General features: G+C 41.1%; 1 protein-coding gene across 7 annotated transcripts in view; it reads left to right on the top strand.

The window, feature by feature from the left end:
* Positions 1-15,000, top strand: part of LOC137625266 (putative neural-cadherin 2) — a 552,558-nt gene that overhangs the window by 431,518 nt on the left and 106,040 nt on the right. The window contains exon 4 of one of the 7 annotated variants that reach the window (XM_068356064.1): positions 11,407-11,544. The exons of 4 other annotated variants lie outside the window; for them this stretch is intronic. The gene's annotated coding sequence lies outside the window, so the exon portion shown is untranslated. Of the gene's footprint in view, positions 1-11,406; positions 11,545-12,031; positions 12,092-12,297; positions 12,333-15,000 lie in introns of those variants that run through there. 2 more of the 7 variants (XM_068356065.1, XM_068356066.1) reach the window with 2 other exon arrangements.

The following is a 15,000-nucleotide window of genomic DNA, read 5'->3' as shown; positions in this document are numbered from 1 at the left end:
TTTATTGATATAAGATTGGCATCAAATATAGGTGTTAGTTTTTCTTTGTTGATAGAGAAGTCAAAATTAAAGTTCCTTATAGATATAAGAATGGCATCAAATATAGGAGTTAGTTTTTCTTTGTTGATAGAGAAGCCAAAATTAATGTTCCTTATTGATATAAGAATGGCATCAAATATAGGAGTTAGTTTTCTTTGCTGATAGAGAAGCCAAAATTAATGTTCGTTATTGATATAAGGATGGCATCAAATATAGAGAGTTAGTTTTTCTTTTCTGATAGAGAAGTCAAAATTAAAGATCCTTATTGATATAAGAATGGCATAAAATATAGGAGTTAGTTTTTCTTTGCTGATAAAGAAATCAGAATTTAACAAGCCCTATCATAGCACATATGCTAAGTCTTGATATAACTCTGTGGTAAATAACCAAAACATGTACATAACTAATTATATTCAGGAATATATATTTGTAAATTCAGATATACTAACTTTCTGTGGTAAATAACAGAAGCATGAACATAATATTTAACTATATTTAGGAATATAATGTTTTGGAATTCAAAAAAAAAAAATATCTACTTTGTTCATACATAACCCCAAATTTTGGCACGAAGTCTCTAAACCCCCCCCCCCCTCCTTTTTAATGTACACGATGTATATAACATTTAATTTAGAAATATAATGTTTTAGAATCCAGAAATAATTTCTACACATTATTCATACGTAATCCCAAATTTTGGCAAAAGCTTCTGAAAGATGTACACAACATTTAATTTAGAAATATAATGTTTTAGAATCCAGAAATAATTTCTACACATTATTCATACGTAATCCCAAATTTTGGCAAAAGCTTCTGAAAGATGTACACAACATTTAATTTAGAAATATAATGTTTTAGAATCCAGAAATAATTTCTACACATTATTCATACGTAATCCCAAATTTTGGCAAAAGCTTCTGAAAGATGTACACAACATTTAATTTAGAAATATAATGTTTTAGAATCCAGAAATAATTTCTACACATTATTCATACGTAATCCCGAATTTTGGCAAAAGCTTCTGAAAGATGTACACAACATTTAATTTAGATATATAATGTTTTAGAATCCAGAAATAATTTCTACACATTATTCATACGTAATCCCAAATTTTGGCAAAAGCTTCTGAAAGATGTACACAACATTTAATTTAGAAATATAATGTTTTAGAATCCAGAAATAATTTCTACACATTATTCATACGTAATCCCAAATTTTGGCAAAAGCTTCTGAAAGATGTACACAACATTTAATTTAGAAATATAATGTTTTAGAATCCAGAAATAATTTCTACACATTATTCCTACGTAATCCCAAATTTTGGCAAAAGCTTCTGAAAGATGTACACAACATTTAATTTAGAAATATAATGTTTTAGAATCCAGAAATAATTTCTACACATTATTCATACGTAATCCCAAATTTTGGCAAAAGCTTCTGAAAGATGTACACAACATTTAATTTAGAAATATAATGTTTTAAAATCCAGAAATATTTTCTACACATGAAGGATGTACATAACATTTAATCATATTTATAAATATAATGTTTTTAAATCCTGGGATCATTTTTAAAAATTATTAATACCTAATGCCAAATTTGGGCACAACCCCCCCCCCCCCTTCTTTAAAGCACACGATAACGTGTAAGATGTACATAACATTTAATTTAAAAATGTAGTGTTTTTAAATCCAGAAGTAATTTCTAAACTATTCACACATAATCCCAAATTTTAGCACAAAGCCTCTTCCCCCCCCCCCCTTCTTGATTGCAGGCGATCACGAGAAAGTAGAGCCTTCGTTATGTGGCACCGTCGTTTTACTTCAGACTCCTAATCGAGTTTTGGTGCGTGTAAATAACCCCGGATACCTTTCGGGGTCCCGGCATTCCAACACTTTCCTCTTTGTCTAGGCAGCCGTTCATGGCAACGGGCCTTTAAGCAAATTGGCCCTCTGAGAAAAGAGGAGGGGTTTGGATGAGCTGGGGGAGTGGAGGGGAGGGGAATGGGGAGGGAATTTGGGTGGAGTAGGACAAGGGTTTATTTCCAGAAATACCCCGTGGGGAATTATCCTCTCAGTCAAAGACTCATTCAGGGTATTTCAGCTCGCAGTTCGGGGAGGTTAACAGCCTCCAGGGACGAACTAGGTGAAGAGGTTCCTTGAGAGAGAGAGAGATCTAGTCATTATCTCCCATTACGAAGTATCTTAAGTGTATTGCATGAGAAGTCAGATTTGTATGAGAGAGAGAGAGAGAGAGAGAGAGAGAGAGAGAGAGAGAGAGAGAGAGAGAGAGAGAGAGAGAGAGAGAGATCCAGTTACTATCTCTCATTACGAAGAATCTTAGTGTGCTCGTTCAGAAGTCAGCTTTAGCCTAGAGAGAGAGAGAGAGAGTGAGAGAGAGAGAGAGAGAGAGAGAGAGAGAGATATCCAGTCACTATCTCTCATTACGAAGAATCTTAGTGTGCTCGTTCAGAAGTCAGCTTTAGCTGAGAGAGAGAGAGAGAGAGAGAGAGAGAGAGAGAGAGAGAGAGAGAGAGAGAGAGAGAGAGAATCTTCTTTCGCATATTTTCGCAGTGAATCCGTTAAGGCAATTGAAAGCAGAATCTGCCACAAATCAAAAGCTTCAAGAATCTCACGATAGACTGTCAGAGCAGCATCGCCTTTCACTCAGAAGTGGATAATCTCGCTTGGTGTGTGTTCATGACGTATAATAGCATCGCTGAAAGCTGTCTGAAGTAGTGATTTGAAGGATGGGAGACTTGGTGCTGAACGAGGCCGTGATAATGTAAAGATGGTGTGTCCCAGACGGTTGTGCCTGTGAGGGGGTGGAGTGGTATCGAGTTAAAAGCCGTTTGAGAAAGTGTTGAGGTATAAATTGTTTCTTTTGATGTGGATGCTATTAAGGGATTTTGACAAAGGAAAAATCTATTTCTGGGGAGATACCTGTGACGCCCGGTGAAAAGAGTCCTTCTTTACACTTTTCTGATATAAATACTTCCAAATATACCAGAGAAATTTAAAGTATGGAATGCAGAGGTTACTACCCTCGCGCGAACACCCAGTGGGTGTCGTGTATAAAGCAGGGGCGTGTGAAAACCACTATTCACAGGCTGTCTTCCATTTAGATCACTCCTTCATCAAAGGGAAGGGGCGTAACAGAGACCCTATCTATCATACCTTCGCCACTCCACCGACGCCCGACGCTAGCGCCCTCTGAACTACATCCTTCTGCAACAACTATGGCTTGGGAAGGGAAGGGGTGGGACAACGTAATGGAAGGGTTTCACCGGGTGTCGCAGGTATCTCCCCAGAAATAGATTTTTCCTTTGTCAAAATCCCTTTTCTGGGTCGACCTGTGACGCCCGGTGAAAATGTACCAGAGAATGCCTTCCAAGCCCATAAAACACTATCAAATAAAAGGGATAAAGTCAAACACCATGAACCAAAACAAAACACTATGTTAAGGTTGTCAAACTAAAATATAACACATTAGCCAAACAGGAATCCCAATGACGGAGTGACAATAAGATGTAATGCAGGGAATCAACCCGAGAATCAAAACACAACACAAATCCGATCCTTACATGGCTAAAGAATGGTAACCTGAACTAAATTAAGGTAAGGTTAAACATACTAACAGGTAATAACCAGGGTAACGAAGAAATGGTAACATAAACTTAGGGCTAAACGACCCCCCAAGGAGATCGGCGACGTGGCAGGAGTGGCAGGTAGGAGGGAGAAGGAGAGAGACGGATGAAAGGGAAGAGCAACGAGATTATTGGGGGAAGATAAGACTCCCAGCTGCAACCTTGGGGAATTTAAGAGCCTGGAGATTCTCCAAATAGTGGCGTTTGGAAACCATAGGAGATTTCCAACCCGTATACTTCTAAAGGTCAACCAGAACCATGTTCAGAAAGTAATTGATGGAGGTTGCTACCTACCGGCTATCATGAGCATGGGGAAATGATTCCGGGATACCTTACTAAATAAAGTACAGGGCCTGCTGCCCGATGCCTTGGATGGAAAACGCGCCTCCTTGTTCTCTGAGAAACAGGGTGCCAGATGAACGGGTGGCGGATCTAGCTAAAAAGGGCCTGAGTGTGGTGACTGGACACAGAGTAGTATCGTAGGGAAGAGGGATAGTCTTCCAAGGGGACCGCCCATCTTGCGGGTTCCCGTTTTCAGCTAGAATAGCTCTGTCTGGAGAAAGAGTACTTCACCTGACGGGAGGAAATCTATATTTCAGGATTACATGAGAGATCTGCTAATTCTGAGATTCTAGCACCTGAGGCCAAGGCCGTTAGGAATAAGGTCTTCCTAAGAAGAGTGATGCAGGTGCAAGATTCGATATCCGTGCCTGAAGCTAGCTTTAGTACGTCTTTCAGAGGCCAAGAAATCTTTTGTGGGCAACCAAAGTCTGAGCCTAATGCATACCTTCGGACTAGATGAGAAATAGGAATCAGTTAGGTCAATATTGAAACCCACGAGGACGATCTTTTTCAGAGCTGACTTAATCGCAGTTATAGTGCAAGCTGCTAGGTCCTTGTCAAATAGGGACTTCAAGAATGATATGGCCAGGTCCTTGTCAAATAGGGACTTCAAGAATGATATGGCCAGATTAGAAGGCATGCGAGAAAGTTCCGACTTCGTTAGGAAACCTGCTAATTCTTAACAGCTGAAAAGTGCCGTCTAATGATAGAGTCCCTTTTGTCTGATTCTATGAAGAGGACATTTTCCGGGTCAATGTTCCCGTCCCTGTGGGGCTACAAACTCATGAAATCCACAAAGTTAGGATTGTGGCTATCCTTGAGGAATCTGACACAGTCTGTGTTTGGACTAACTGGGTCATATTGAGGAATGGGATCTGGAAGGGACGGAGTTTCAACTCGAGGAGGAGTGGAACCAACTGCTCTTTGGCCAGTATGGTGCTACTAAAGTCACTGCCCCTTGGAAGGAGCGCAACTTGTGTAAGACTTTCAAGAGAAGATTCACAGGAGGGAAAAAGTAAATCTCCGTCCAACGGTTCCAATCCAGGGTTAATGCGTCCATAGCATAAACCTGAAGGTCCAGGTTTGGGGTCACACAACAAGGAAGTTTGTGGTTCAGTTGTGTCACGAATAGATCTACCGGGAGACCGGGAACCAGTTCTTGACTACTGCCCAGACGAAAATCATGACCAGGACTTGATTGAGGTTGGAAGATTTTGATCCACCTATGTTTATCCAGTACACCACTGCCGTGCTGTCTGAAACTATCCTGATATGAGTGTACCGTGGCGGGGAGAGCCGCTTTAGGATCAGGAATACTGCCATGACTTCTAGTACATTGATGTGGAAGTGTCTTATGGCGGGGAACCAGGAGCCCTGAAACATCTGAAGGTTGTAATATCCCCCTTAACCACTCAGAGACACGTCTGTATGAATCGACACTTGTGGAGGAGGGAACTGCAGATGAACCGATTTGGAAAGGTTCTCCGGTTTTGACCATGACCGGAGTCTCTTTTTCAGGCTTGAGGGGATCGATGAGATCTTGTCCTGTAAATGTATTGTAGCTCTCTTCCTCCAAACTCGGTTGATGTCTTTGAGTTTGTCTTTCAATAAGAGGTCTGACACTGACGGAAATTGAAGTAAGCCAAGGATTCTTTCCAAGGCTCTTCTGGAACCTGTTTGTGTTTGGGGAAGTTCTTTGTCTTGGATGCTATCTCTCTGACCTTCTCGAAAGGAAGAGAGAGAGCCTGTGACTTGTGAGGTCCCATTGGATGCCTAACCATTCCAAGTTGCTTGCCGGTTGCAGGCGAGACTTTTGTAAGTTGACCTGGAAACCCAGCCTTCTGAGGAATAGGATCACTTTGTCTGTAGCATTGTTGCATTCCGGGATCGACTTTGCCCAGATTAGCCAACCGTCCAGATAGGCAACACTTTGATCCCTTGGTTCCTGAGTTGTACGAGCATTGTCTCCCCCCAGTTTTGTAAATATCCTGGGGGCTATGCTGAGACCGGGGGGCATGACATTGAATGCGAAGGCCTCTTTGTCTAGGCGGAATTCGAGGCAGGGGGAGAAGTTCGTGCTACTGGGACATGATAATAGCCGTCTGTAAGATCGGTAGAGGTGGTGACGGACCTACGGGGAAGTAAGGTCCGCACCTGCGAGACATTCAGCATACGGAACTTGACGCAAAGAATGTAAGAATTCAGTTCCGACAAGTCCAGGACTACTCTCATCGCCGACAAATTCTCCTTGGAGACTGTGAACAGGCGCCCTTGAAATTTTAGTGACCGTACCCTCTTAATGCCCTTCGTCTGAGTAAGTCTTCGGTGTAATCCTCCAAGATTGGAGTCGGTTTCTGGAAGAAGGTCACTGCTGGAGGTGGAGATCCTTGTGACCAATTCCGGCCTAGGCCTTTTGCTACTATGCTGTGGGCCCAAGGACTGAAAGTCCAGTGGTCCCGGAAGAGGTAGTCTCCCTCCTTCCTGATTCCTTTCATTGAAAGGGGGTGAATTTAGACCCCTGTCCTCCACGAGGACCCCTGGCTCTTGGCCCGCCGCAGTGGCGAAACTGACCTCTACCTTGTTGCTGCCTCTAGAGAATCCACGAAAGGTATTAGAGGCTTCGCAAGCTGGACTGAAGGCCGGGGAGGACATCCAAGGAGCCATGGGGCTAGGATGGTTACCTTGAGGAGCAGGAAGGTAGACCACCTGCGGTGGAGGAGCTGTATGCGGAGAAGCCGTCTGAGAGGTAGAAGGGGTTGACGAGTGAGGACTGTGATGGAACTGACCACGGTTGGTCTTGTATGGGGTGAAGCGTTGTCTCTTCTTGAAGAAAAAACTGCTTCCCTAAATCTACACTCCTTTTGGTCGAAAGACCCCAACTCGCTTGGAAGTTCTGGTTACCCCTAGCAACGTCCTGTAAGACCTTGTCCACTTCCTCCTGTGGAAACAGGGACTTGCCCCAACAGGAGGAGGCTATGAGCCTATTTGGCAGATGCCTAAAGGGCGCTTCCGCCAGAACATGCTTCCTGCAGTTTATCCGGGATGTCCAGAAAACGTGCAGGTCGAACCGGAACGCTTGGAGGATGTTCTTATCAAACACCCGGAATAGAGACTCATCCGGGTATAGGGAGGCTAACATCTCTGCTGAGATCATGGTGTGAAACGATCTAGCAAGTCTGTTTCAAACGACGAGCTCTAACTTGAGAAGGAGATCTGGTAACTTGGGGAGCTTCTCAGAGAAGAAAGATGAGGCACAGTCCGGGTCGAGCTTACCCACCGAAAAGGTAGCAGAGGCACCCTTCCAAAGGGCGAAGGAGTCCGGAAGAAGCAGCGAGGTGAGGTCCGTCTTCTTGAGGACAGGCACAGTGGAGCCCTCCTTGGCCGATTGGATGGTCAACTCGGCCACTTTATCCATAAGAGGAGACGGAACGGATTGAGTCGTGGTAAAAATTGTATAGGAACTTTTATGGGGGGTCAGTGGAGTTGACACAGCCTCAGTCGGCGAGAGTCCTAGACAGCTTGGGCCTGCTCCATAGGAAGTGGGACTCTATCCATCCTAACAAGAGCATGCTCCTTCAGCCAGACGAAGCCATTGAAGGGGAACTGAAGCCCCGGAGGGTCAAATTCAAGATCATCTAGAGGGCGGGTCCCCAATCCCTCTAGAGCTAATGCACCATCTATGTAGGGTGCATGGTGAGCGAACCTCCATGGGTTGTTCTTCGTGAAAGGAGGCGACTTAGAAGAGTCTGGGGCTACCGGAGGTGCAACCTGGTTCCCCGCTCGGAGAAGATTGGTCACCATAGCATTCAGCTCCGTTATTGCCCCAGATTGTAGTTGTATCTGAGTCTTCACTATCTCTTATATCATCTCTGTCACGGGGGTTCCGAGGAACTGAACTCCGACGAAGCCTTAGCCTTATCGGACTTTCCTTTCTTGGAAGGTAGAGGGTCCTGGGACCGGAGATATAGAGACTTGCGAAGCTGTAGTACAAGACTTAGGTTTGTAATTGCGTAGGAACTTTATCTTGGATCATAAAGGGAAAATATCCCGATAGTATCAAATATCATTACTACATAAAAAACCAAGTAATTCAACACAAAATATGTTATACCCATATCAATGAAAATTAAAAATACTCACATCGTCATTCCACAGGATTGACGTAAGGTCATAACACAGGGTGCATGCCTCCGGGAACCCAACCTTGTAAAGGGATGGCCCGGCTCACGGACGAAGGGGATGGCACAAGGAGCGTGAGACCGGCAGACATCGTGGCCTACCGGATCACTAAAGGAGGCGGAGAAACCCTAGGTAGCACACCGAGCTTCCTGTAATAAAAAGAAGACATAAATCTGTATGCTCTCGGGAACTCTGATATAACAAAAGAGGTTATAAAGAGTCTGAGAATAAATATGATTTTTTTTTTTTTTTTTTTAAGGTTCGTAAGAAAACGGGCCGAAGCTCCGTTGTAAATAATATAATAAATAAACGAGTGGACCCACTCCGTAGTGTGACGGGGTAATCTATAGTAAGTGAGCCGGAGCTCGTAGTAATTACATAAGAACCGTGACTAGTGATTGGAAGATCTCCGAGGATGCCGGAGATCCGATGGTGGGTCCTTAAAATAATAAATACCCCCATTACATTATATAAACAAGTAGAATGACCTACGTAAGAACTCTGAAGGAGAACTCACTCCGTAGTGCGACGAAGTAAACTACTGAAAGGGGGCCAAAGTTCCGTGTAATACTACAATAAAAAAACGAGTGACCCACTCCGTAGTGCGGCGGAGAAAACTATAGAATGTGAGCCGAAGCTCGTAGTAATTACACAGGAACAGTAACTAGTGATTGAAAGGTCTCCGGGGATGCCGGAGATCCGATGGTAGGTCCTTGACTAAATAAATACCCCCATTATATTATATAAACAAGTAGAAAGATCTACGAAATACTCTGAAGGAGACCTCCCGGAGGAGGGGGGAGAATAAGTCGTGTGGGGAGGGCCGAAGCCGGAGTTAAATAGCAAACGGAGGGTACGTGTTCCCCCCTCACGGTATGGCGTAGTAATAAAGGAGTTCGGACCAACTCCCGAGGCCGTAGCGGGGAGCAGATGGAACTAGGGGCCATCCGAATAACTCACCCACGACAGGACCTATCAAAACACTAACCCCAAAATACACTAAAAGTAACCACCAAATAAACATGTAAAATAAACACAAACCGTAATTCCCGCAGCGGGAAGAGAGAGAGAGAGAGAGAACCCGTGATTGAATGAACAGAAAACGGGCTTCCCACCTCCCGTACTAGGTAAAACTAACATAAAAGAGAGAGAGAGGGAGACACGTGACCGTATGCACAGAAAACGGGAACTCCCTCTCTCTCTCTCTCTCTCGTGGTTACTAAAACAAAACAATAAAACGAACCTTAACTCACATTACAAATAAAGGTCCCTGACCAACAAAAAATAATAAAAAGAGGCGAACGAAGAATAGCGAAACGATAACGAAAAAAAAGAGTAAAATTTTGACGAAAATATGATACCACCAATTGGAACAACTCATCTATAACAAAGCCTCGATCGCTATTCTTGGTTCGGCAGGATATGGACTCGTAAGCGCTAAAAAGTACCAAGACTGGAAATATAACCGTTTCAAAATATCATAATATAAATGGCATAAGACCTGAAATTAAAAGGATAATGAACCTAAGATGACAAGAGTACCAACGGGCAAAACAAGAAAACACCAAACCGTACAAGAACAATGGCCCCCATTATCCTGGAAGGCCAAAGCTGTACGCACTAAAAAACACTCAATTGAATAAATATAACACTAGCCTGGTACTAACAAACCTGACAAAACAATCTATGGTACTTAACATTGGTGCAGGAGTAAGAAGAGCCTCGGTCATGATGAAATTACACGAAAAAAGCTAAAAATCCAAGCGGCACTCAACAAACAATATGGCGCTTACAAAGTCCAACAGAAGGATGTTGTTCAGAGGGCGCTAGCGTCGGGCGTCGGTGAAGTGGCGAAGGTATGATAGATAGGGTCTCTGTTACACCCCTTCCCTTTGATGAAGGAGTGATCTAAATGGAAGACAGCCTGTGAATAGTGGTTTTCACACGCCCCTGCTTTATACACGACGCCCACTGGGTGTTCGCGCGAGGGTAGTAACCTCTGCATTCCATACTTTAAATTTCTCTGGTATATTTGGAAGTATTTATATCAGAAAAGTGTAAAGAAGGACTCTTTTCACCGGGCGTCACAGGTCGACCCAGAAAAACTGTTGTACATTCAAGCGTTAGTATATATATATATATATATATATATATATATATATATATATATATATATATATATATATATATATATATATATATTGATTTAAAATCTCAATATATATATCGCAAGATTTCCAACCTCTGTTTAAAGGTCACTCATGAATGACAGAGGTAAGGGACTGGAAATGTTCTGGAGACTTACCATACATACATATCATCAGCGCCCCTCCTCCAGGGAAGGCCAGGCAATGGCTGCTGATGACTCAGCAGGTAGGCTTTCAGGCTCCACCAAACCCTTCACCCCTAGCTCACAAGGATAGTGAGGTTACAGACACTACTATATACTATCGAGCTTGAGCGGGCCAACATATTGCTAGGCAGGGACGTTTCCAATAGACTACCACAACAACCACAGATAGCCCTCCAACCCCCCCCCCCCTCCCCGACCTTATATGATATAAATCCCTAAATCTTATATAACTATCCTCATTGGCCAATTTTTTTTTTTTTTTTTTTTTTTTTTTTTTTAAGGAATATTTCAAAAATGTCTTGACCTCAACTAACGCAGAGTTTACGATTTTCCCGTCAGCTATAATCATTAACCACAGTCGTTAACTTGATAGCAATCATTAATCACTCAAAGAACTTTTAACGTGAAAATGATTTTCTCTCTCTCTCTCTCTCTCTCTCTCTCTCTCTCTCTCTCTCTCTCTCTCTCTCTCTCTCTCTCTCTCCATCGTGTAATGGCCTTTCAAAAAATGGTCCGATAAAAGTTGTTGACTTTAGATGCATGGAATATTTTCTGTCCTTTTTTTTTTTCTATTCCTTACCCGACTCCCAATTTGTATCGATTGATAGACGCCTCTCGTGAAATATGAGCCAGTTTGCATATCTGCATCACTCAAGGGTGGGTCTCGAGGTATTCTCATGAGGAAATTGACATGGGTCATATTTCTGTCTCCCATTCCTTGGAGAGACTCAGCATGCATCTAACATCTCTCTTAATTAAATGAAGTTCCTTCTCTCTTCACTTCTCTCTCCCATTCCTTGCAGATTCTCAGCATCCACTTAACAATTGTCTTAATGAACCTCTCCAGCAGGTGACAGCGACTGACCTGGACGGCGAGCAATACGGCCACCTGCAATACAGTCTCACAGGTGACGGCGTTTACAGCAACGGAACCAGATCCAGTTTTGCCATCGACGAAGACACTGGTGCAATTCATCTCCTGAGGGTAGGTTGCCAGATCCTGTGATGTGCATGGATTTGTTCAGTGTTGTTGTTTGGTTAGTTAGAAGGAGAACTCTTAGGAATAAGTATAGTCCTTAGTTAGTTAATTATTTATACAGTTTTCATCAATGAAAATTTATCTTCACTTCAAAATAAAGACTTGCCACCTCATATATTTATTTGAATGCTATTATAGTTATTATCATCTTTCTTATTATTTTATTACTTTATATTATGTGTATGTCCAAGTGCATGTTATATAGTTTATGTTAGTATGTTAATATTATACTATGCTTGTTTATGCGTAAATATTTGATAATTAATGCTCAAATATTACACTGTGTTTCTATATACGTAAATATTTCATAATCAAGCCTCACAGATACTCACTCTTTAGTCTGCCCAAAGATATAAACAAACCGTTTTCTATGAGAGCAGAAGTCAAACTAGTATAACAATTACGTCATCACTATGACGTCACTAATAAAAATGGAAGCAATCAACCCTGACTACCAAGGCATTTGTAAACAAAGAAGACAGACTGAACACTGGTATGTTTTACAATTATTTGCTATTGAGGTATTCTGGAGTTCACTTAATAATGATCAATGAAGATAGGTTATAATTGCATGAATACAATACGTGGCAATCTGGCATGGATTCCAAATATCTAGACAAGCCTTGTAGTGCTAGGTTTGTGTTCCTATTCCAGTTGGCGTTAAGATCTTGTAGAAGCATCGTTGCCCTGTAATTCCTAAAGTCAGACTGCTCACATGCCTCTGACTGCCAAGGGTATGCAAAATCTCCAAATGCCTGTATTGTATTTAGCCCAAATTGTTTATTGGCAAATATGATCCAGGCTAGGCTAGGTAGGAATCGTGGTAGGCTATATGTGACCTCAAATTGTGTTTGAATATGAATGACTTTATTTTTATATAAACAATCTTTTTTTGCATGTAAATTATCCATTAAATACTAATCTGTGATGTTACACATCATTTACTTACCTAATCATGGGAACCACGAATTACTGGAATCGCTCGAATTTACTGGAATCCCCTTAAAAATTACCGAAATCCCCTGCAATATCACTGCAAACCCTTAGAAATCGATAAATAATATGTGTTTTTATTAATTTACATTATTTTTAAGTAAATTGATTAAATAAAATGTGTATTTTAAAGCATTTTTCTATATACCCTTTACATAATATATAAAAGGGTACAGAACCTATCAAACCCACCTAACCTAACCTAGTAGTTCCCAGGTCACAACCCTTAGCGGGGGGCAAGGCCCCGGACCCCCTTCCCAGGTCATAACCCCTAGCCAAGGTTCTACCTGCAAATACATAAAAAATATAAATTCTAAAAATATGAAAACGTATTTTAATAAAAAACATTTTTTTATCGATTTCTAAGGGTTTGCAGTGATATTGTAGGGGATTTCAGTAATTTTCAAGGGGATTCCAGTATTTACTTGAGGATTCCAGTAAATCCAAGGGATTCCAGTAATTCGAAGTACTGCCTAATCATGCCTTGGTGATAGAACCCTACATCAGTATGCAAGTGTAAAGGCAGATTCGTTTAAAGGGAAGGTGATTTACTAATGGTTAGGTGGGTTACGTTAGGTTAGTACCTGCCCCTTTAACTAACCCTGTAAATTTGATATACCATCGACATGTCGTCTTATAAAACATGATTACTAGTTGTTTGTTCCATCTTTAAGGAACAATTAAGTACATTATTTTTGGTAAATATATGTTTTAATTTTAGCAAAATACATGAATCATATATTTTTCCTCCTTGCTATCTTGGAAGAGCCTACATGGATTTTCTGTGCACACGATATCCGTAGGTCACTATTAGATTATTGTAGTTACCCAAGATATAAATCACATTCCTCAAATGGTTTTTGCTCAGCTGCAGCTTGCTTGGCTCACAAATTAACATTATCCCATTGCTACTCTGTTTGGGGAGGGGTACATGGATGTGCTGCACATGACATATGCGTCGGTCCTTAAAAAAGTATCACAGTTACCTTCAATCTATATCACATTCCTCAAATGGTTTTACTCAGCCGTGACTTGCTTTCCTTGAAAATAGACATTATCTCATTGCTCCTCTGTTCCGGCAAGCTGTACATGGATGAGCTGTACCTGTTTATCATGTGGGTCATTATTTTGGGGATATTTATTACTTCACAGAGAGCATTTTCAACATAATCAAATATCAAAATACAGTAGATGAATTTACACTAAATTTCAAAATAGATTGAACTGCTTTTTGAGAGATGACTCCATATGTCTATGTTATCTTGTAGATTGTTAATATTATCAAAGATCTAAGAGAGTAGTTTAGAGTACTAGGCTTAGTGTAGGTGTTATAATTAATTTGCTAGAAAACATGACAGTTCAAATTTATAACAGTAGCTTATTCAGGCTGTAAAGTTTCAATGTATTAAGAAACAACAGCTCCAGCTTTGTAAATTGAAAGCAACCAGGAATACTGGCTAACATATTAAAGAATCTAGTATCATATAAGAAATTTATGTCCTGTGGTCCCTTGTAAAATACATTTACAAGGGGACTTATTACTTTGCCTTTCCATCAGCAAGAGACAATTATTTTAAGACAAGAGATGGAAACCTCATTGTATTAGGTATATTTCTATGATCAAGTTTATTCATGTATATTCATTAGATATTAGGTAAAAAGGTAAAGACTTGTGGGTGTTGAATGGGCAGTACAGTATCCACTTTTAGGTGATATTTGGCCCTACAATAGACTCAAATGAGCAGGCATAAGGAAACTTGAGCCTAACCTAAATGGTAGGACACCCTACGTACAGCGCTTTCTTCAGAATGACACATTCATTTTACAGGCCCGCTAAATCCTAATGCTTACATTAGACTAGAGGGCAGTTAACATTAGTTATAGTTGATAATAGGCTGTTACTAGTTAGATCCTGTTGCCTTGGCAACCATTTTTATGTGAGAATTACTGACAGGTTTGGTCTTCAGTATGACACATCCCAATGTCAGGTTAGGCCAACAATACTTTTAGGTTAGGCCAACACCACTTTTAGATTAGGCCAACATCACTTTTAGATTAGGCCAACAACACTTTTAGGTTAGGCCAACACCACTTTTAGATTAGGCCAATTCCACTTTTAGGTTAGGCAGAATATCTTAGGCAGTATTTGAGCAAATTCCTTCCATGTTATCCTTGACTAGGTTCTGCTGACTGTGCAACATTCTTTGTATTAGAATACATAACATTGGGAAAGTAACACTATACAGTACTGTCCAGGATCGCCAAGTGTCACATTTTGCAATACAGGATAAACTAAGTCAATTTGAGGTACAGTTTGTAAAACAGAATATGAAGTACAATAAATCTTAATAGAAACCAGTTCTAAGAGAGTCCCTAATAACTATTCACCATAATTTTAGTAAAAAAAAA

This window comes from Palaemon carinicauda, chromosome 32 (genome assembly GCF_036898095.1).
Source record: "Palaemon carinicauda isolate YSFRI2023 chromosome 32, ASM3689809v2, whole genome shotgun sequence".
Classification (NCBI taxonomy): Eukaryota; Metazoa; Arthropoda; class Malacostraca; order Decapoda; family Palaemonidae; genus Palaemon; species Palaemon carinicauda.
The sequence above is the reverse complement of the archived record's forward strand: the minus strand, read 5'-3'. Positions and strand labels throughout refer to the sequence as shown.